A 24006-nucleotide genomic window follows, 5' to 3' on the forward strand; every position below is an offset into this window, starting at 1 on the left:
ATACAGTAATATTTTACAGATTAAGTTCACTGTAAACCAAATGCTATTTTATATATTTGGGGGACTATTGAAATAAATGCTAGGGGTTTTTGTAAAATAAATCACATTTTATCTTAGGTATAAAAGTGCTTCTCATGATGTTCACTCAGAGTAAGGAATTCTCAGCAATGTTTCATCCACACTTATCTATTCTATAGAAAGTTATCTCAACAAGGCACCAAGGCAATGTAAGATTTAATTTATTGAATGAAACCTTAGCAATTTGACATAGGGCAGTGAATTGAGTGGTCATTTAGACGTCTTCCAATATATTCCACCTAATCTCAACCCCACACCTAAAGCAGATTGTCTTGAAATGTAAACACTAAAATGAACAGGGATAAGTTCCAAAAAGTGTTTTCCCTTGAGAATTTTCATTGTTTTCCTTTAAAAGGAAAAGGAGTCTTGGGGTCCTTATAAAAAATATTCCGATCACTATAAAATTCTAGTGATTTACATTGCAAATAAAAGCTTCATGCTACCAAGTACTACCTACAAGATAGCCAGCAAGTATTACTCTAAAAATTAATTTTTTTCTTCTGTGCCAATATAATACTTAAATTGTGAAGAGATATGGGCTGGGCATGTAGTTCAGTAGTTGGACACTTGCTCATATATTTAAAGTACATTTTTGTTAGACCAACATTAGGAAACAGCCAGTTGTATGTTATTTTTAATAGTTGGTTTTTCTGTAAAATGACTTTTTATTGGTGAATTTCCATCACATTTAATTATGAGGTTAATATTTAGGGTAGTTATGTAATTTATTCTGAACAATAACTTTAAGTTTAGAAGCTTACTTAACACTCGGAAATCCACTGGCAGGTTTACAATATTTTAGCAAGTACTTACAGTAATTTACCATTATAAAGAAATCATTTAAGCCCAGAAAAACAATTCTCACATGACTATTTTTTAAAAATTGGAGCAAGGAAATTAGGCAAAGCAATAGGTAAAATTAACTAAATAATCCATAAATTGTACATTCAAATCCATACTAAATCCCAATAGTGCACTTTGGATTACAGTTGAGGTAGGGCAAAGAAATCTAGTCAGATACATCTTAAACTTTTAAATTTATATAAATTAAAACACTGACTTTTACCCAGATTTTACTCGGATATCCAAAAAGAAAAATTTTGAATTCAAGTGACAAAGTATTTTCTTAGATTTAAGGATAGAACTGTAAAAACTTTTGCGGTACATATTCAAAAAAATACAAAGACTACAGATATATTTTATTTGACATAAAATATGCTTATATAAAAATAACCCTGGAAATATAAAAAAAAGAAATACAAAATTTTTTTGCATAGATCTTCGATATAAAACATTTACCTGGAGCTAAACACTGGGAAATACACCTCTGACACTAGTATAGTTGAACTCTTTCCTTGGATACCAAGTATACACAAAATAAAAGCCATCTTGGGGGAGCATGGCCAGGCAGGAAAACAATTTAATTTAGCTTCAGTCTCTATTTATTACTCTATTGCTAAATATAAACCAATGATGAAAAGAAGAGAAACTCTGGGGGTTTATTTAACAAAATTAAATTCACATTTCTGAAGCCATCATAGTGCATCCAATGTCCATCAATCTGGAAAGTTGCAGAATAATGATGTTCCTCTTTGTTAAATAATGTGGCACCTTCCAAGTATTTGCGATCAGATAAATCCAAGTAATAGGGTATGTATGCCAGATATTCAGATTTCCAATGTTGCATATTTAAGAAAACAAAAGGCGGTGCTCCATGGCAGAAAATTCGTTGGGAAAATTCTTATAAGCCACCACACCCATGCTCTTCACATAATTCAATCTTGGAACAGAATAATTCATCCACAGCCAGTCATATCAAATTTCCATGTGGAATTTCTTGGGGAGGATTTATATTAACTGAGCACTGCTGATCTTCCTGCACTCAAGTCAGGCATCTCTGGTTGGAACAGTAACTTTCCTGAATGGTAGACATGAGATTTTTGAGATTTTTTGTAAAATTATCATGCTCATTCCCAAACAGATCAATTACTAATGAAGCTTTATGAACTTCAGATTTGTATTGCTGGTTTTCCATCTTGTCCCAAATCCAAAGTAGCTTCACAGTTGTAAAACTGTAGGTGTCCGTTAAATAAAGAAAACACTCTACAACCTTGCCACCAAAATGAAGAGAGAGTTCCCTGGGGAAATTTTCATTCTTGTTAAGAATGACATACAACAACATCAAGAATCCATCTATGGTGCAGATATTTTTTAGTCTTATTTCGACATAGAGCAGTATACAGAATACTGCTTTGTGGCCAGCTTTGATAGTAAAAACACCTCCCCAAGGAAAAACAGGCCGCCAAAAGGATTGATCTTGTTTATAGTTATTTTTAATTGATGCTTTGATCTCTTCAAACAGTGTCTTCATCCTTGTTATGAAATGTTCAGCTGTGGCTATAGCAAAGAGCTTCCTCTTGAACTTCTCTCAAGGAGTCTAGTGGACAGAGGGAGGAATTTGTAGAGGTTTCAGTCCATAATTGGCTGGCTCCAAGGCAGGGTGACAGAGGGACAATAGTTCATGGTGATCAGAAACAACGAAAAAATAAAAGCTATAAAACAAATATTAATGAACATGAAAAACCAAATAAGCACTAGTACAATTGTAGTGGGGGACCTCAATACTCCACTGTCAAAAATAGACAGATCATCTAGACTAAAAATCAACAACAAAATATCAGAACTGAACCAAACTTTTGAACAAATGGACTTAATAGATGTCTACAGTGTTCCACCCCACAAATCCAGAATATGCATTTTTTTCAGCTGCACATGGGTCATTCTCCAAAATAGACCACATGCTAGCTCATAGAACATGTTTAAGTAAATGCAAAGGAATTGAAGTTATCCTTTGTATATTATCAGACCATAGTACAATTAAATTGGAGATGAATAGCATAAGAAACCGCAAGAATTTCGCAAACACATGGAAATTGAATAACACTCTCCTGAACAACCAATGGGTCACAGAGGAAATTAAAGAAGAAATTAGTTTCTACAATTAAATGATAATGCCAATACAGTATACAGGGATCTATGGGACACAATAAAAGCAGTCTTACAAGGCAAATTCATAGCAGTGAATGCCGATACTAGGAAAACACAATGAGCTCAAATAAAGAACCTAATGCTGAACCTCAACCTCCTAGAAAAAGAAGAGGAAGACAAATCCAAAGGCATACAAGGGAGGAAATTATGAAGATTAGAGCAAAAACCAATACAATGGAGACTAAGAGAATAATACAAAAAAATCAACAAATCAAAGAGTTGGTTCTTCAAAAGAATAAATAAAATTAAAATCCACAAACCCTTAGCCAACCTTATCCAAAAAAAGGAAAAAAGTCTCAAATCCATGCAATTAGGAATAAAAAGGGTGAAATCAAAACAGATCCAGCAGAAATCCAAGGATTAATACCTACTTCCAGAAACTTTACTCCAATAAAATGGAAAAAACAGAAGAAATGGACAGATTCTTAGATATATTTGAATTATCAAAGTTGAATGAAGAAGGTATAAAATTCTAAACACCCCAATTTCAATCAATGAAATTGAAAACACCATTAAAGATTTACCAACAAAGAAAAGCCCAGGTCCCAGTGGCTTCACTGCTGAATTCTACAAGAAATTTAGGGAACACCTAATGCCAGTACTTCTCAAACTGTTTAATGAAATTGAAAGATAACCAATACTCCCAAATTCATTTCTGGAAACAAGCATTACTTTGATTTCAAAAGCAGAGGAAGATCCAACTGAAAAAGAGACTTACAAGTCAAATTCCCTAATGAACATAGATGCAAAAATCAATAAGATACTGGCAAACAGAATACAGAGGATCATCAGGAAGATCACAAAGACTAACCACATTAGATCCAACCTAGGGATTCAGGGATGGTTCAACATACACAAATCAAAAAATGTAATACACTATATTAACAGGGTCAAGGACAAAAAACACATGACCATCTCCATAGATGCAGAAAAAGCATTCAACAAAATCCAACACCCATTCATGATAAAAACCCTACAGAAAATTGGAATTGATGGTCTTAACTCACCCCGATAAAGGCTTCCTATGAAAATCAAACAGCTGACATCATAGTAAATGGTCAAAAACTGAAAACCTTCACCCTAAAATCAGAAACAAGACAAGGATGTCCACTATTACCACTCTTGTTGAACATAGTTCTGAAAACATTAACCTCAACAATAAGAAAAGAGAAAGAAATAAAAGGAATAAAGACAGAAAAGAAAGAAGTTAAACTGTCATTATTTGGTGATGATTTGGTACTCTACACAGAAGATCCCAAAAACTCTGCTAAAAAACTTAGACTTAATTGACCGATTCAGTAGAGTAGCTGGATACAAGGTAAACATTCAAAAATCAATAGTCTTCTTATGCACAAATAACAGACTCACTGAGAGAAATTAGGGAAACAATTCCTTTCACAATAGCATCCCAAAAAATGAAATATCTAGGAATCAATTTAATGGAGGTAGTAAAAGACTTCTACCTTGAAAACTACAGTACACTGAAAAAAGAGATTGAAGAGGATATAAGAAAATGGAAAGATAAGGGCCGGGGATGTAGCTCAGTGGTTCTGCCACCTGCCCTGTAAGTGCAAGGACCAGAGTTCAATCCCCAGTGCCAAAAAGAAAAAGAAAATGGAAAGACATTTCTTGTTCCTAGGTAGGAAGAACCAATATAGTAAATATGGCCATACTTCCAAAACTGCTATATAGATTCAATGCAATTCCAATTGAAATCCTAACAGTATATTTCACAGAACTAGAGAAAACAGTCCAAAAATTTATTTGGAATCAAAAGAGACCTAGAATAGCAAAAGCTTTTCTAGGCAACAGAGACATGATAGGGGTTATCACAATCCCCAACTTGAAACTATTCTACAAAGTCACTGTGATAAAAACAGCATGGTACTGGCAAAGAAAAAGACTCAAGGATGAGTGGAATAGATTAGAAGATGCAGACACAACTCCAGACATACTCAGCAACCTCGTCTTTGACAAAGGAGCCAACCATCCTCACTGGAGGAAAGATAGCCTCTTTAATAAATGGTGTTGGAAAAACTGAATTTCAACCTGCCAAAGATTAAAACTAGACCCATATCTTTCACCATGCACTAAACTAAAATTGAAGTGGATTAAAAATCTAAATATCAAAACATAAAAAACTAAACTTGCTGGAAGATAGGTAGAACTCTTGAAGACATTGGCATAGGAAAAGACTTTATGAACAAAACCTCAGTACCACGGGAACTAGCACAAAGAATCAACAACTGGGATCTCATCTTATTAAAAAGCTTCTGCACTGCAAAAGAAACCACCAACAGAGCTAAGAGACAACCTATAATGTGGTAAAAATATTTTACTAGCTGTTCCTAGGACAAAGGACTACTATCTAGAATATATAAAGAACTTAAAAAAAAATCAAAGCCCCCAAATATAAAGACTCAAATCAAAAATGGGCATCTGAAATGAACACACATTTCTCAGATAAAGAAGCAAATGCAGCAAATAAACATATGAAAAAAATGTTCAATATCACTGGTCATTCCAGAGGTGCAGATGAAAACAACACTGAGATTCCACAGCACTCCAAAAAGAATGGCTGCTAACAAGAAATCAACCAATAACAAATGCTGACAAGGGTTGGGGAAAAAGGAACCCTTCTCCAATATTGGTGGGAGTTCAGACTGGTGCAACCACTGTGAAAATCAATATGGAGATACCTCAAAAAACTAGGATTGGAAGTCCCATTTGACCCCGCTATTCCTCTGCTGTTTATCTTTCCAAAAGAATTAAAAGAATCATACCACAGCGATATATGTGCATCCATGTTTATAGCAGCACAGTTTGTAATAGCTAAAACTTGGAAACAGCCCAATTCCCCATCAACTGGAGACTGGATAAAGAAAATGTGTTTTTTGTTAGTGATGATGTTTAAACAGATGGGTATATCTCTGAAAGAGAATGAAGCCTAATTTGAAACTGAAACAGTAATTGATAAATCTTTTAGGAAAATCTACCTATGAACAACAACCTTAATTAGACTAAAATTTCACAGTTATGGGGAGTAAGCTTGGCTATGAAGCACCATGCAAGAAGTTTCCAAAAAGAATTAAGAGTGAAGATACAAGCCAGGCATGGTATCTCATACCTATACCTCCCATCTACTAGACAGGCCAAGACATGATGACTTGAACCCGATTTCAAGGTCACCCTGGACAATGTAGTAAGGCTGAGTTTCGTCTCTTGAAAAGAACTCACAATTGGGAAAGTGGAGGTAAACCTTGTTATCCTGAAGACTTTAAGGACTTATGGCATCAGTGGCATACACTTTGCCCTTACAAAGGTGAGGATTGAGAATATCAGTACTCTTCCTATTCCAGAATACATGATGATCTCATCTCAACTTGAACTCTCTCACTGATTACTTGATGAGAAAAGATTTGATATTCTGTGTTCCCCAACTACTATTACAAGTTGAAATCTGGAAATAGGCACTAAAATCAATGTCTTCAATGCAGGCAGCTGGATGGATGCTCATTGAAGAGAAGATTAAACATGTCAATTTTAATAAACTTGTGGAAACTAAAAAAAAAAAGAAAATGTATTTTTTTATAAAGTGGAGTACTACTCAGCCATAAAGAATGAGAAACTAGAGACATTTGTAGCTAAATGGATGCGCATTAAGGCCATACTCTTAAGTAAAATAAATAGGACTAGTTTCTCTGGTGTGACAAACTGAAAGTCTAAATAAGGATCAAAATGTATAACGGATAATGTGAAATAGGAAGGAAAGGTCTAAAGAGGAAGGGGAAGTAGAAGGGGAATGGGTAAGGAAAGAAGGGAAAGGACAAAATATGAGAAAAGAAAAAACTGGAAACAAAGTCTTTGTAAATAGGGAGGGGTGGAGAGGTTGAAGGGAGGGCAGGGGAATGGGGAAAAAATAAGAACCAGGATATGTCATGTAAAGATACAAATTCCCAATGATGAATGTCATTGTATTGTATACCTAAAATGTACCAATAGGGCTGGGGATTTAGCTCAGTGGTTCCACTGTCTGCCTCACAAGCACAAGGACCTGAATTCGATCCCTGGTACCAAAAATAAAATTAAATAAAATGTACCAATAAACTTAATGCAAAAATTTAAAAATGAAATTTAAAAAGAATTAAAATCCATTTGGTGTTACTATTGTTGAGTATTAAACACTGGTAATTTATAAAGAACTTTATTTAATTCATGATTTTGGAAGCTGAGATATTTAGGGGTATAGTGGCAGGGTGCATCAAATGTCTTCATGCTGCATAAAATCAAGGAAGGTGAAAAGGTGAACAAGTGGTTGCAAAGGAGAAAGCACAAAGAGCAGGCTCACTTTTGTAAGTTCTTCCTCTCACAATAAGTTAACTCTCTCCAATAGTGATATCAATCCATTTGTGAGCTATCTACCCTCACGATTCCATCACCTCTTATTAGATCCCACCTCTCAACACCACAGCCTTGGACAACAAGTTTCCAACACATGAATTTGAGGGACACGTCCAAACCATAACAACAACTGTCTTAGGGATACTTAAAGGACTAAAAGAAAATGTGAAAAAATTCAAGAAAATTATATAATAACAAAATAGAAATATCAATAAAGACATACATAATCTAAAAAGAAACTAAACAGAAATTCTGAAGAAGAAAACATACGATGGAAATAGAAAATTTACTTGAGAGATTAAAGGCAGATTTGAGCAAGAGGAAGAAAGAATTAGCAAACTTTACAGAACAATAGAAACAACTCTGTGAACAGAAAAAAAATAGATTGCAGAAAAGTGAACACAGCATAAGGGATACTATCAATTAGACCAATTAGAGGGATATCTCTCCATCTCCTTTCCTTTTTCCCTTTTCCCATGTGCTATGGACATTCCAAAAGTAGAAGAGAGAGAGAAATAGGTACAGAAAATATACAAAGAAATAAGTTAAAAAATTCCCAAATGTGATGAAAGATATAATTATAAACATTCAAGAAACTTAGGGCCCAGGGATTTAGCTCAGTGGTTCTGCCACCTGCCTCGCAAGGGCTAGGTCCCAAGTTCGATCCCCAGTACAAAAAAAAAAAAGAAAGAAAGAAAGAAACTTAAAATGCCCTGCCTCACAAGCGCAAGGTTCTGAGTTCGATCCCTGATACTGAAAAAAAAAACAACAACAAAATAATAATAATAGTAATAATCAAACTTTTTAAAGTCAAAGACAGAGACTCTTGAAGGCAGTAAAAGAGAAGCAACTCTTCACATACAAGTCATCCACAACAAGATGTTTACCAAATTTATTATCAGAAACTTTGGAGAAGAGGGCAGTAGGCCAATATATTCAGTATGTCCAAAGGAAAAAAATCTGTCCACCATGGATCATATCTGGCAAAAATGTTATTTACAGATCAGAGAGGAATTGAGACTTTCCTGGATAAGCAAAAACTGAGGGGATTTGTTACCATTAGGCCTGGCCTGTAAGAAATGCTCAAGGAAGTGCTGCAGAGTGAAAGGACACTGGATAGTGATTTGAAATTATATGAAAAAATTAAGATCTGAGTAAAGTTAAGTATGTGGTCAATTATTAAAGCTAGTATTACTGTAGCAGTGGTTTGTAATGCTACTTTTGTTTTCTAAATGGTTTAAGGGAGTAGTACATTTTTTTAAAAACTTAGTCTAAAAGCTAGTATTACCATATTTTGACGTATAACTCCACATTTTGTTTTCTACATAATTTCAGAAACTTATGTATTTTAAAAACTTATTAGTTTGTGCTTTGGGACACATAATATATAAGGATTTAATTTTGTAATATCAAGAACTAAAAGAGGTAGAGAAGGAATTGTTAAGGGTCAAGTTTTTTTAAGGTATTGAAATGAAATGTATAAATACAAATTACAGTGTTATATCTTTAGGATGTTAAATGTAATCTCTATGGTAACTGCAAAGAAAAAATAGCTATAGAATAAACTAAAAAGAAAATAAGAAAGGATTTAAACATTACATTAGAAAAATCAACTTATAAAAGAAGATAATAATGAAGAAAATGAAGGGCAAAAAAGCTGTTAAGCATATAGCAAAATGACAGAAGTAAATCTTTCCTTACCTGTAATTACTTGAAATGTAAATGAATTAACCTCTGCAATCAAAGGACAGAGATTCGCAGAATGGATAAAAATACAGTGTCTAATTATATGCTTTCTACAAGAGACTCACTTTAGATCCAAACACCCAAATAAATTGAAAGTGAAATGATCAAAAAGAGATATTCCACACAAATACTAACCTCCAAAAAACCAGAGTGGCTATACAATCAAATGAAATAGGCTTTAAATAAAACAGATTACAAGAGACAAAGAAGGATATTATATGTAAGTAAAAAATTTAATACAGGAAGAAGATATAATAATTATTGATATGTATGCATTTACAGGCAGACCAACAAAACATATGAAACAAAAACTGACAAAACTAAAAGAACTCTACAGTAACAGCTGAGACTTCAATACCCTACTTTCAATAGCTGGAATTATCAGTTAGAAGAAAAACAGTAATGGGCTTAATACAACAAACCGATCATATCTGACATATACAGAACACTCCACCCAATGACAAGAGAAAATATGTTCTTCTTAAGAATGTACAAGGGACATTATCCAGTATAGATAGTGTGTTAGGTCACAAATTTTCAATATATTTAAAAAGATAGATATCATACAAAGTATCTTCTTTGGCCACAACAGGATAAAGTTCATTATCAATAACAGAAGGCAAACTGAAAAATTCACAAATTTGTGGAAATTAAGCAACATTATCAGAACAGTCTTTTCAACAGTCTTTTTAACAACAGGATATTCACATCCAAAAGAATTTAAATGGGCCCCTGACTATCACTGTATACAAAAATTAACTCAAAATGCATCACAGAACTAAATGTGAGACCTGAAACTCTGAAAATCTTAGAAAAAAACAAATCACAAGCTTCACAGCATTGCATTTGATGATAATTTCTTGGATGTGACACCAAAGACATGGAGCATCAAAGGAAAAAATAGACAAATTGGTCTTCAAGAAACTTTAGAATTTTGTATATTAAAATACAGAATCAACAGACTAAAAACCAGCCTAAAGAATGAAAGTATTTGTAAATCATACACCTGATAAAGGATTAATGTTCAAAATCTATAGAGAACTCTTGCTTCTAAATAACAACAACAAAAATTCTCAATTCAAAACTGGACAAAAAACTTGCATAGACATTTCTTCAAAGGAAATAGACAGATGGCCAATAAACACACAAAAAGATGATTATCATCACTGATCATTAGGGAAATGAAAATTAAAAACTATACCTCATACCCTTCAGGATGACTACCAACAAAAAACTGAAAATATCAAGTGCTGGCAACACAGAGAAACTGGAACCCACTTGCACTGTTGGTGAGACTATAATGGCGTGCTTGCTATAGAAAACAGTGTTACACCTCCTCAGAATCATTAAAAATAAAATTACCAAGTGGTACTGTTTGTTTGGGTTTTTTTGGTACCGGGGATTGAACTCGGGACCTTGCGCTTGTGAGGCAGGCACCGGAACTGCTGAGCTAAATCCCCGGCCCCAAATGATACTGGTTCAACAACATTATTCACAATATTATTACAATATTATTCCATAACAATATTATTCACGACAGTGAAAATATGGAAACAATATAAGTGTTTAAAGACATATAAACAGATAAGCAAAATGTGAGGTCTACATAACACTGAAATATTATCTCACTTTAGGGAGGAAATTTGCACAAATGCTACAACATGAAGACATTACGCTAAGTAAAATAAACCAGTCTCCTTTAGTCCATTTTCTGCAGCTCTAACAAAATACCATGGATTGGGTAAATTATAAACAATAGAAAGAAATTTATTTGACTCACAGTTCTGGAAGCTGGAAAATCCAAGCCTGAGGGGCTCCATCTGTTAAGAGCCTTGTTGGTGCATCATAACATAGTAGAATGATAAGTGAGCACATGTAAACTAGAGAAGAATATCAAGCTGACTTTATGCTGTTCATCAGGAACCCATTTCCCAGATGACTGACACCCCCCCCCCATAAAGGCATTAATCCATTCAAGAGGGCAGATCCATGACCTGATCACCTCTTAACACTGACAATGGCAATTAAGTTTCAACAAGAGCTTCGGAGGGGAAATCCAAACCACAACACATTCACAAAAACAAACCCTGTATGGTTCCACTTACATGAGGTATTTAGAGTAGCTAAAACCATTGCATCCTGTTCTCTGTTGCCATGGTTTTAGCTACTCTGAGAGCAGAATGGCAGTTCCGAGGCGCTGGAGGAGGGGGAATGGGAACCTACTTCTTAGTGGGTGTCCAGTTTCAGTTTGACAAGACAAAGAGTTATGGAGATGAATGGTGTTGATGGCTGCACAACAAACATTATGAATGTATTTAATACTTTTGAACTGTACATTTAGGGTAATTAAGATATAAATTTTATATTATGATTTTTGGGAGTATGAAGGCCTTGTGCATGCTAAGCTAGTGCTCTACCACTGAGCTACATCTCCAACCCCCTTTATTTTATGTTTATTTTAAACACAAAAAATTAGAAAGATATTTAATTAGTCTTGGAATGCTTATTATTCTGTTGGATTCATCTGCTGGTTCTCACTTATGCAATTCATCATTTCTAAACATGAGATCATCTTCAAGGATGAATATTTATTGTTTAGCAGTTCTATGTGTTCTGCTTTGTAAAATTATTGGAATACAATGGTTTTTATCCCTTGCCTGTTCTTGGAGAATTAAGGGTTCCAGTGGTTCTGGATCATCGTTAAGGCCTGACAGGATGACAAGGTCTGTGCAAACTGCATGCTGCAGTACTCATCTACTAAAGGCAGGCTTCTTCCCCTTTCCCAGATCACACACCTTACATTTGCTGTACATTTCTAACTTGTCCTAAGCACACAGCCTGAATGACTTTCCACAAATAATCATCCTCCCTCCTGCTCTCTCTTTAGTCTTGCCTTCTTCTCTGCCTTAACCTTTTTCCTCTCTTAGCTTTTATTTTTTATGGCAATTTTACCTAACCTTGACTTCAGCTGTGCTTCAATAGCCTATTGTTCTAATTCTTCCTACTCCTTCTGCATTGTAATGACTTATTGAAATTCTATTTTAGAATTGTAAGGTAAGGATATGATAAAATGACTCTGATCTCAAATAGTTCACACTGAACATGTGTAGAATTTAGTAAGATTATGCATTTCATTACAATATTTAAGAATATAGGACTAAGCTTTCTTAAGTAATAATATTAATAAAAACTGGTCTTCAGAATAGTAACCTTAAATATATATCACAGAAAGACTGTCCAAAAGAATGATGATCATACAATATTTTGAATTTTAAGGATAAAGGAGTAATGTTAGCTCCAGAAATATTTAAGACAGTTCATTGTTCCAATAATACTCTTAGGAAAAAGATTGAAGGACTCTAATTCTTTCAATCTGATGGCAGTTATATTTCCCATTATGCAAACTCACCAGTGATACTGTAAGGATAGTTTCACTGTAAGCAATGAAAAAAATTACTCTTTCTGAATTTAGAAATGGGAAAATGGTGTACACATATTTCCATTTCTGAGGGCAATCTTCAAATTTCACTCCACTATGTAAATCCTGGAAAAAGAAACCAGTAGGTAAGTGAATTGCAGGAGCAAAGCAGAGGTCTCGTCCTTCATCCGACACAACTGGAGGGAAAGTACCCATGAGCACACACCCTATGCACCCTATACACAACCATGGACACTGGGAAACATCCAAGGAGGAAAATTCCCAGGAAGGTAAGGAATATATCTATTTATTCATTTATAAATGTTTATTGAGAACTTTTTACACCTCAGGCACTATGCTAGTCAGGGCCAAAGATATTTCAGCTTCAGGTTCTATCCTCTGTAATTTCCTAATCTGGTATAAGACAAAACTATGATAAAATGGAAAGTATAAGTTCCACACAAACAATGCAGATAAATAGTCAAAAATATTTAGAAGAGAGAGACAGACAGATAGACCCTGAACATGATTCTGTTAAATGAAGAAAGAACAAGGCCAGAATATCTCAGGCCAGATATTCCCTGAAGACAAGTTTACTTGACTATTTAGCCAGAGGAAAAGCAGATCTTTATAACCCCATTCACATTGTCTGCAAAAACACAGGAGGTGTATCCCAGTCCTCTGAAGGCACAAGACTTCTCTGTTCTCCAGCCCCCAGTATCTACAGCAAGAATGTGGCTTGTCAAGAAAGCAGCTCCCTGCTCTGCTTCAGCAAATAGCTACAATTAGCCACCCGAGAAATATCATTGTCAATTTCTTGACTCTAATGGAAAACAAATAAAATGCCATCCATAGCTTGGGAAATTGTGCAAAGCCCTATTCAACATGATAGGCCAGGAAACCTCCACCTTCCAGGGACCTGAAGCACTTGCCAGCAAGATTCAGCCTTAGCTTCTCCTCTAGCAGCTGTGTGCTTCCAAAACCAGCATTTAGCCTCTGAGCTTCCTGCCTGCAGAATGAAGAACTGGCTACTCTGGATTATCACAAAAGCCAGCTGGTCCTGAATTTTATGAAATTAGGTGATTTTTAGAATGCCAGTTTCCTTCCCTTCTCATGCCACTCATTTGGTGGCAACAGTGAAATAAGCTGATTTCAGTAAAACTGTGAAGTTATTAGAGTGGTTCTAAATAGAAATTTACCAGAGATTTGCTCATCTTTACTTTTCCAGGATGTTTATAGCCTCTGCCCTGTCCTCTATAACTTGGGTAAATGAGTATCATTTCTCTCCCTTAATTATCACATAGAGAATCTCCAAGTCCAAGTGCAAAATGATGGTTCCTGAGAGGAGACAATATGCAATTAGAAGTCTGCAGCACTACATATTCCAAGCAAGCAATTTAAAATGTTGAACAGGGAGCAGTTTTTTTGTACTCCATAAAAGACTCTTCCTGATTCCCCTAGACAACCTATTTGCAGAATTGCTAGTAAATCAAGATAATTTGTTTTCCCTAAGACTTTGTTCTTCTAGGGAAACCTCCTTCAAAACTGCTGAAGATGCTGCAATTACATAAAATTATTGCATCTCACAATAAGGAACTTTCCTGTAATTGGCCGTGCAGATGACAGAAAATAATACATGTATAATTCAGACACACAGGATTATCCTTGAAAGGCAGCCTGACTGTTGTTCCCAAGTTACTTTTATCAGAGTTCCTTTTGCTTCACAAAATCCCTGGATTCTACCATTCAGCAGGTATTAGATTTCCCATGGACACACATTTTGCTTGGGTGAATTCAAATATTTAGTATATAGTGAATGTCAAATATTTGCAGTATTTGAATGCAAATACATCACCACTGTGATGTCTATGACTACAGAATGGAGAATAATTAGTCTTCATTTTTAAGCAGCTGGCAGGCAAATTTTTTCCCAAAAGCTCTAACAGAACACCTGTAAGTAAATCAATAATATCTAATTCCACATACCTAGCACCACCAAAGAAAATGGATCAGAGGCCAACGCAGGGACCTTTGTGATGTGTTTTGCTGAAAGAGAAAGTAAACCGAAGGCAGCAGAAACACCTTGGTGTTCTTAGTATACATGTGTGGATACAGCCTTGACCTAAAATTTAAATGACAATTTATATTGGTGATCAAAGAAAACTAAATGAAGCTGATAAACCTGGGCAAAAAGCATAACCTTTTTATGAACTTTCCAATCAAGTCTATTGAATTTGCTTCTCTACTCTCATTTCCCCAAGTATAGCATGAAGGAATTGAGTTACATGAACTCTATTATCCTTTTACCAGAAGATATTATGAATCTACTGAGGATGGATGCTTGCGGTTGTTACACAGTAACTTCCTACAAAGCTGTGACAGGCACATGACCTTGAGACTGACAGATCAAGGTTGAAATCCAGCTTTAAGGCATTAGCCAGATGAGTTTGTACAGAGTACTAGCTCCCTGAGCCATCATTGATAAAACAGATTTTTGAAAGACTTAAATGTTTACCTCATGTATAGTTATCGTTAAACAACTTACTCCATTCTCCAGAATAATCAAGGCAATCTTAAGCAAATTGTGAAATAATTCAAGATGCCCAGAACTCTTCCTTTCTGTACCTTAATTTTGTTTTAAATGTACACGTCTATCTTCATGCTGCTTCCTTCTTCCAAACATGATAACCAAACCATATTAAGGCAATGGAGGCACAATGTATTCATTTATATCTATGTAGGACAGGAGCTAAGAGCACAATATCTAGAATCAGAAATATCTGGATTCAAATTCTAACTCCATTCTTCACTTGGAACCCTTGGCAAGTTAATTAATCTAAGACTCACTTTCTCTGTATGTAAAATAAGAATAACTATATGTACCTGTGTAGAGTTGATTAGAGTCTAATAAACAATGTCACTATTACTGTCCCTCATCCTGTTAATGCTTCCACTTCAGCTTACAGAAGTAAATAAATAAAAACATTTTATCTTTAGAACTAGAGCCATGCTTCTCTTCCACTGCCTAGGTGATCTGTGACAATCTATTGCAGACTGACTTTACAGTCAACCTTTTTCAACTTTACCTTGTCCCTTTGAACCCTATTTTTACTTCTCTTTTCTCACTCACAGAATGCTGCTAAGGAAAAAACAGTCCCTCTAATACTGTCAGTCTGAGATAACCTCAAATTTTGGGGATCACTATTCCCTTTCATTCATTTCTCCATCCATCCAGTCAAACCACAAACTGCAATCTTTAAAAAAGTATTTATCAGGGCCAGGAATTTAGCTCAGTGGCACCGCATCTGCCTCACAAGTGCAAGGGCCTGAGTTCAATCCCTGGTACCAAAAACAAAAAAAGTATTTACCAGTCTTGGTTGGGAGCTGGAAATACAAAAGTAATGCAAGCTAACTAGACATGTTGGCACATGCCTGTAATCCCAGCACTCTGGGTAACTGAGGCAGGAGAATCAAAAATTTGACCTCAGTCTAGGGGTCTCAAGATTAAAACATTTTAAAGGCCTAGAGATATAACTCAGTGTGAAGACCATGAGTCCAATCCCCAGTACCACCAAAAACAAAAAAGACATTTACTGGAAGGATACTACAAAGGTACCATTCATCCAACTTGAGGATTGATGGATGAGGAAAGTTGGGAGTGAAATTCATCCCTTTAACCCTTCCCTCCCCAGTTTCTTCTAGAAATTCTTTTTATGAATATACTTTTGTCTGTACATTCTCCTCTACTAAGCAATATTGTAAAGTAGATTGTGCAAATCAGTAATGTAACAGTGAAAATTTTTATTTAACCTCTGGAAGTACACACACACACACACACACACACACACACACACTTTCTTGAAGACAATTTTTCCATTAACTGAAAGCAATAGAAAAATTGACTCCAGAGAGAAAAGTTCAAGGTCTTTGACCAGAATCTACTTAATAATTTAGTTTGCGACCTTTCAAACCTTTAAAAACGATTTGTCATCTCAGAATTATTAGGGCATTTTTTATGGCCAAAGCTTTACACACTTGAGTCAACAAGTAACTAAGCTTAAATTGCTCTGCAAAAATAGTTTGGAAAGTCAGTTGCTGTGAGGTGACTTGTTTACTGCTTCTTTGTCAAGTAGGCACGAAAAGGGTTGGGGATGTGGACCCAGGAAAGTAGAGATGAGAGAGAGGACTCTCATTTTGGATGATCAGTGGTCTTCAGCAACATGGTAGCTGAAAAGAGTTAAGAAGACAGGCAGGAGAAGACCCAGGCGCTGCTCAGAGAAACTCTGGAATCAGCAAAGTAAATATTCAGATTTGCTTTTTTTCCTTCAGTGTAATCCACCTCTCCTACCCCTTCTTATTTTCCTGAAATTCAATAGTCTATTTTAAGTATCTTGTATCCGCTGAGTGAGGGACATTTAAATGAAAGGCCATAATCACAATAATCACATACAGGGTAAAGGAAAGCAAGGAAACAGCTCAATAATATCAAAAAGTTGACTGAAGGCAGCCAAAGGAATTCCAAGAGAAGCCAGTGCCGTGGTTCAAAGAGGAGGAGGGCCAGGATGCATGGGTGTCCCATGGGAGCCTCGGAAATCTTGGGAAGGGCAATGGACTTCTACCTCACGTGAGCCAGAGACCCAGATTACTGTTATGTAGCTATATCAAGACAAAGCAGTAGGCACTAGGGATCTAGAGGAAACAGCTACACCAGGAAGACTCTTCCAGAAGGAAATGAGGTCCACTTGAAAGACATTGGAATGCAATCCATTGCACATTAAGCCAACTTCACTCTATAGGGCACAAGCATGGGCTCAAAAACTTTCCAGCTCTAGGCCTCTCAAATGTTTGAGAGCTGGTCTCAGAGTCCTATAGTTCTTTACACATGCTTGGCTGAAATTCTGTGGCTGTGAGAAGGAAGCCAGGAGAGCACAGCACCCATTTTCAGGGCCTGCATACATTTACTTCCCTTATTAGTGAGATCCTCAGAGACATACAATGATCTCAGATTCCCAGTAAACCCCATTAAAGAATGACGGAACTCACATCACTGCCAACTCTTGCTAAATGTGTTGTACAATGGGAAATACCCACATCTCTAGTTTTTAAATTACTTAAGTCAAAAAGCTTTTATTATCAAACCAACTATCTCTTACAGAAATTCTAGCCCAGTGCTTCTCCCTGTGACCCACCATGAAGATGAGCAGACACTAGTCAGGTTCTCTCTGTATTTCTTCACAGTGACAACCAGAAGAGTAATAAGTCCCATTCTTATTCTTATTTTCTTATCACATATAATTAATTCTTCATCACAGGACTATCCCTCTAACTCATCCTTTTGATAATTTCAACTGTTCTGGTTTCTCTGGTTTTCTGAACTTTCTAATTTAAATAAAAAAGCAAACTAGAAATAGTAAGTTTGGGACCAGTGAAAAGCATAGTAAGAGGACACATTGTTTTACCTAACATCACAGTTGTTCCATACTAATTTTTAAACCTTCTAAAAAATGTTGTTCACCAATATTCAGCTTTAGAAATCTATATTAATTGTATGGATCTATGAGGTGTTCAAAGTCCAATCCTATTAAATAATGTTTTGTTCTACTAAAACTTTTTCAAAAATATTTAGATTTTGTCCATCATTTTGCTAGAGGAGTTGCTGGGGGAATTCAGCCAAATACAGCAGAAAGTTAACTTCAAATTTGCCATGAGCATTGATGTCTACCAAAGCTACTCTTGTTCTGTTCAGGTCACTGAGGACTCTATAAATGATCCAATGACATTGCACAACAATTTATTTTGTACTAGGAATTGAACCCTGCACTTTCTCATTGAGATACATCTTTAGCCCTTCAAATACTTTTTTTTTTTTGAAACTCACCAAGGCTGGACTCAGACTTGTGATTCCCCTGACACAGCTTCCCAGAGTGCTGGGATTATAGGTGTGATTTTCTGAGCTTATCTTACTCCATCCCTCATTGGTCTTCTCCAAAGAATCTTTCTTTGAAACATGTTTTTCCCTTCCCTTGCATGACCTTACACTCTTTGGGTTTTCCTCTTCCTTTTTCAGCCTTTAACATAGGAATCCTGGGTAAGACTCAATCCATATCCAAACAATAGAAACTTCCTTGATCTCAGCCATGATTACCTCTCTCCTTAGCTCTTGGAAAACATGACCTCCCAGATCTATTCTTATCCTTATCCATATCGGCAAATTTTTCAAGTTGCAGAATGATAAACTTAGCTTACAGTTTTGGGGGCTGAAGTTATAGTGATAGTTTAATACACAGAAATCCCAATGTCACCCCCTTGCTTAAAATTCTTAAATCGATTTGTGATATATCTTGCATAGAAAATCCAAAATCTTTCTCTGCATGGCCTGGTCCTGCCTTATCTGGCTTCTGCCAGATATGAGTTCTTATTACCCTTCTGCTTTCTACAGTGCTGCCACAGTGCTCACTTTGTTGTCTATAATGCTTTGGATCTAAAACATCCCCTCAGAAGTCAGTGTTCAGAGGTGGAACTTTCTAAAGATGATTAAAACGTGATGTTCTAGCTGAATGGGCTTTTAGAAGCTGTGGCACAGTTGGAGGGTGTGAGTCCCGTGGGGTGTGGCTTTGAAGGTTATATCTTATCCTGGTCCTTTACCCTCTCTCTTCCTTTCACTCCAGCTCTGCTTCCTGCTACCACAAGGTAAGCAGCTGTTATAGTTTAGATCTAGACTGTCCCCCAGAGCCTCATGTGTTCACAGATAGGTCTTTTGAAATGTGATTTGGAAGAGAATGCTATACTCACTAGTGGACTACTACACTGATATGGTCATTGCTGACTTGCTATTAGGAGGTGGGGTATGGTAGGAAGAGGTGTGTCTGGGAGACATTACCTTGAAAGGCATATTTCTCTTTCTAGCTTCTCCCCTTTCTCTGCTTCCTGGCCACCAAGATGTAAGCAGCTTTTCTCTGTTATGCCCCTCTGCCATGCCAATTCTGCCTTGGAGTCAGCCAGCCATGGGCTGAAACCTCTGAAATCATGACCCAAAATATACCTTTTTCTCCTTTAACTTGTATATGTCAGGTATATTGTCCCAGCAATACAGAGATGTCTAACACATCATCCCTGGAATGTGTCGGGCTCTTTTCTACCTGTCAGTGTCCCCATATGCAGTTCCCTCAGCTTGAAATGTTTCCCAGTATTCCTCACTTTATTTCTCTCACTCTTACTTAGTAACTTCACTTAAATAAATGTCTCTTCCTCAAAGGGGTACCTCTTGACCTTTGCATCAGGTGTAGCAAAGACAGTGGTACCTGCCTATATCCCCAGTCTCCCCTATGCTTTTCCAGCTTTTGCTATAGAATGGAACTTCATAACCAGCTTGGCTCTGCTGGTTGGCAGTGACAGTATTATTCTCATCTGAAGTTCTAATAAATAAGCAGGGATTCTCTACATTCTTTTGTTTATGTAGCTGAAGCAAGAAACTTCATGATGGTGGAATTGTAAGACTATGATATGAGTAAGAAATAAACCTTTGTTGCATCAAGTCACTGAAACTTTCAAATTTGTGTCTTTTCACCACAGCATAGTTTAACTCATTTTGACTAATAATTTGTGATTCTCTTTATTCAATCTCATATTCCCTTGTGTTGTCACATCTGTCACCTAGCACAGTGTTTAACATCTAATAAACACTCAAAACTGTTTGTTAAAGCTGGATATGATGATGCAAGCCTGCAATTCCACCACTCTGGGAGGCTGAGGGAGAAGGATCACAAGTCCAAGCACAGCCTAGGCAATTTAAATAAGACTAAATTGAATAAGATTTAGCAAGACCCTGGGTCAAAATAACAAATAGTCACTTTCACATTGCTGGACCCACAACTCAGAGAAGGAGAGTTTTATTTTGGCTCATGTTTTCAATCCATGGTTAGCTGGTACCAAAGCAGAAATAGGATGGCAGGGGGGCATAGTGGAGGAAAAGGTCCTCAACCCATAGCAGCCAGGAAGCAGAGAGAAAGTTGGAGAAGTAGATATATCTTTCCAGGTAATGTGCCCAGGTACCCACCTTTCTTCACCAGACCTAGTTCAGGATAGCACATTCAGCTATTCAACTCATCCATGGATGAATCCACTAAGTGTATAGCATTCCCATAATCCAAACACCCAAACACATGAGAGTTTGGGAGGACAAACTAGAGCTAAACCATAAAAATAAATAAATAAGTAAATAAGTAAGTAAGAGTTAGGAATATAGTTCACGGGAAGGTTTTAGATTAAATCCCTGCTACTGCATGCATAAATAAATAAATAAATAAGTTCAGTAAGTAAATAAGTGAATAAAATGCCAGAGTACACAGCTTGACAAGGATATAATTTACAGAGATATAAAAGATTTAAGGCAACAAGACAAAATTATTTCCTAAAATCAACAGAAGAGGCTTGGAGATTTACTGTCACCTGCAATTACAATCATGAACATTTTGCTTCCCTTCCTAGGAAAGAAAAGATGAAAGATAAAATCATAAAATATTTAAATTCCTTAAGGTTCCCCTTTAAGAAGACAGAGAAGGAGGGCATCAAAAGAATGATTTTTTAATCCCTTATTTACACAGAGACCTGGCTGGATGAGCATAAATATGAGAAAAAATTATGTTATTTTATTTAAAGTTGGGTACATTTACTTTTGTTACTTTTTTGAAAGACTCATTTCTAAGAATAAGAATACAACAGAGCAGTATTTACCACATGTGGGAGGCACCCACCAAATCTCAGAGTGAACAGAGTCCTGGCTGTGTAGCTCTGTATCAGGGCTCCATGAGGCCCATTGGGGCAGCATCAGGAAATTCCAGGATCAGTTCCTTCAAAGACAAAATATGCAAAATTAAGATGATGAGATGACAGACAATGTCACAGTCAGTACTTGGAAAACAATTAAAAGAATTACAGTGAAGAAAAGTGTAGTAATTACAACACATATCAGGATGAAAGAACACCAAAGGCTGCTGTGCTCACATTAATCCCCCCATACACACACACACACACACACACACACACACACAGACACACATGCACTCAGAATGCCACAACTTCAAGGAAGCCAAGATCTTTACATCCTTGATGCTTATGAGCCAATAGCATGGACAACTCTCCACCTCAGCACCAAGGAAGTAAATCTATTATGGAAGAGAGAGTTGTGCACACAGGATATTATCAATGAACAGGAAAAGCAGTCCAGGATATGATATAGCAACTCAGGAAGATAGGAAAAGCACAAGAGATGGTCTGGCTTTTACAAGGGAGTAGCCACTAATTCCCTGGGTGACCTTGAAAAAGGCTTCTTAGATGGTTGATTGTGTCAACTTGAGTAAGAGAAGCTCAACTAAATTGGGTCTGTAAAAAAATAAAAATAAAAAAATAAATTGGGTCTTTAATTCCACACCCTAGGGTGTGGAAGACTCACCCTAGGGCAGCTTGTCCCCTGGATGGTATAAAAGGGAAACAAAGGATGGATCTGCTTCTGTTTCTTCAGAGGAGCTCCAGTCTTCACCTTCACCTTGGACGTCATCTACTGGCTTCCAGCCCTGACTCTGGCTTCTGGCACAGACCCTTCAGCATTCTGGTATGGACTCTTCACCCTTCCATCATAGACCCATTGGCCTCCATTAGGACACTGCAGTGAGCTCCAGGTCTTCAACTGGATCCTTCAGTCACCAGTGTGCAGACAGACAGACCCTCTGTATTCCTCCACATCTGACTCTGTGAGTGGTCATTGTAAGTCAATATTATAGATTCTTATATATTCTTACATATTTGTATATCTTGCATTAAATCTGTTTCACTAGTAAACACTGATAAAATTCTGTTTGCCAAATCTTGGTTTCCATGGGAGCATGAAAAGGAATTTTCAAAGGACCAGCTCCGGTCAAAAGTTCTTGGAGGTCTCATGTATCAATTAATCTTGATTGTCAACTTAACTAGATTAAGAGATACCCAAAGAGGTAACTGAATCATGGGAATGTTATACAAATTAGTGTGTCAATCCTTTGATGTTCATAGTTGAATGTGTTGTTAGGAGGTAGGGCCCCATTGAAGGAGGTAGGTCACTGGGGTGTGCTTTTGAAAGATACTAGGTACAATCAACCTATGTAACGAGGGGCCAGGGATTTAGCTCAGTGGTGCAACCACCTGACTTGCAAATGCAAGGTCCTGAGTTTGATCCCTGGTACCAAGACAAACAAAAACTATTGTAATGAATGTTTACATTTTTAAAAGTTTATTACAGTAAAAGACATATTGCCATTAACCCCCCTCAAAATTCTCTCACTTTGAACACACTTATTCCATTGTTCTTGCCACTTTCTGAAGCAGCTCTGGAAGTCCTCTTTTGTGGGTGTCTTTATGAGGCATAATCAAAAATATGGTGAGTTCTGCTGCCCCGCCCCCACCCCCATGCCATCTAAGAGAAAGGCAGGCTCATAAAGTTTTATAGCATGACATCATCTACATTATTCTCTGAATCTGGCAACCTGCAACTGCTGGATCTTCCCCAAAGTGAAAATAATTCTGAAAGACAAATGTTTTGAATGCATTCAAAACATCAAGGTAGCCAGATGAAAGAGGACTTCCAGAACTGCTTCAGAAAGTGGCAAGAATGATGGAGTAGGTGTGTTCAAAGTGAGAGGGATTCACTTTAATGTGTCTTTTACTGTAATAAGCTTTTTAAATTTAAACATTCACTGTATTATTCAGTTGTACCTTAAATGTCTCTGTGTGGCATTCTTCCCCTCTGTTCTGATTCCCAGCTACTACAAAGTGAGCAGCTTTTCTCTACCATGCCTTTCTGCCGTGATTTTTCTGCAATGAATCCAGCTGGCCATGGACTGAACCTTGAAAATCATGAGCCAAGTAAACCTTTCCTCCTTTAAGTTGTAAATGTCAAATATTTTGTCCCAGCAACAGTAAAATTTAAGACACTGAAATATCCCCCCACCTTTCCCCTTCATTCCATGCCCAGCTCATCTAAAGCAGCTCTAGCCTCACACATAACCTAAAGCTACAGGGTAAGAAATCATTTGAACAGCTTTTTCACACAACTGTGATCTAATTGTTCACTTCAGCAAGGTTAACTTGGTTTCTTCCTCTTTGGCTTAATATCCAGCATGCTGACTCATGTCCCTTACCAACTGAGTTGAGTCAGATTTAGTTCAATTGTGTCAGGTCTCCAAAAGAAGCCTTAAAGCAAATGTCCACCAGTGGCGGGGCGGGGGGGGGGGGTTGTTTTGTTTGTTTGTTTGTCTTTTATTTCAAAGTTTGTGAACACCTTC

The 24006-nt window shown here is 36.6% G+C and overlaps 2 non-coding genes and 1 pseudogene across 2 annotated transcripts; 2 read left to right on the top strand and 1 right to left on the bottom strand.

Annotated features, from left to right (window-relative positions):
• Nucleotides 1-1384: 1384 nt before the first annotated feature.
• Nucleotides 1385-2452, bottom strand: LOC101726069 (dopamine receptor-interacting protein 1 pseudogene; annotated as a pseudogene).
• A 3566-nt stretch (nt 2453-6018) lies between these two features.
• LOC147822914 (small nucleolar RNA SNORD79) lies at nt 6019-6095 on the top strand. The gene has a single exon (XR_015444898.1). It is a non-coding gene; the product is annotated as a small nucleolar RNA SNORD79 (small nucleolar RNA).
• Nucleotides 6096-6482: 387 nt separating this feature from the next.
• LOC147822915 (small nucleolar RNA SNORD81) lies at nt 6483-6556 on the top strand. Its single transcript, XR_015444925.1, has one exon. It is a non-coding gene; the product is annotated as a small nucleolar RNA SNORD81 (small nucleolar RNA).
• Nucleotides 6557-24006: the final 17450 nt, after the last annotated feature.

The sequence above is a fragment of the Heterocephalus glaber genome, unplaced genomic scaffold (genome assembly GCF_053883595.1).
Source record: "Heterocephalus glaber isolate CG9 unplaced genomic scaffold, H.glaber_assembly_v1.0 deba00001606, whole genome shotgun sequence".
In the NCBI taxonomy this organism is placed as follows: Eukaryota; Metazoa; Chordata; class Mammalia; order Rodentia; family Bathyergidae; genus Heterocephalus; species Heterocephalus glaber.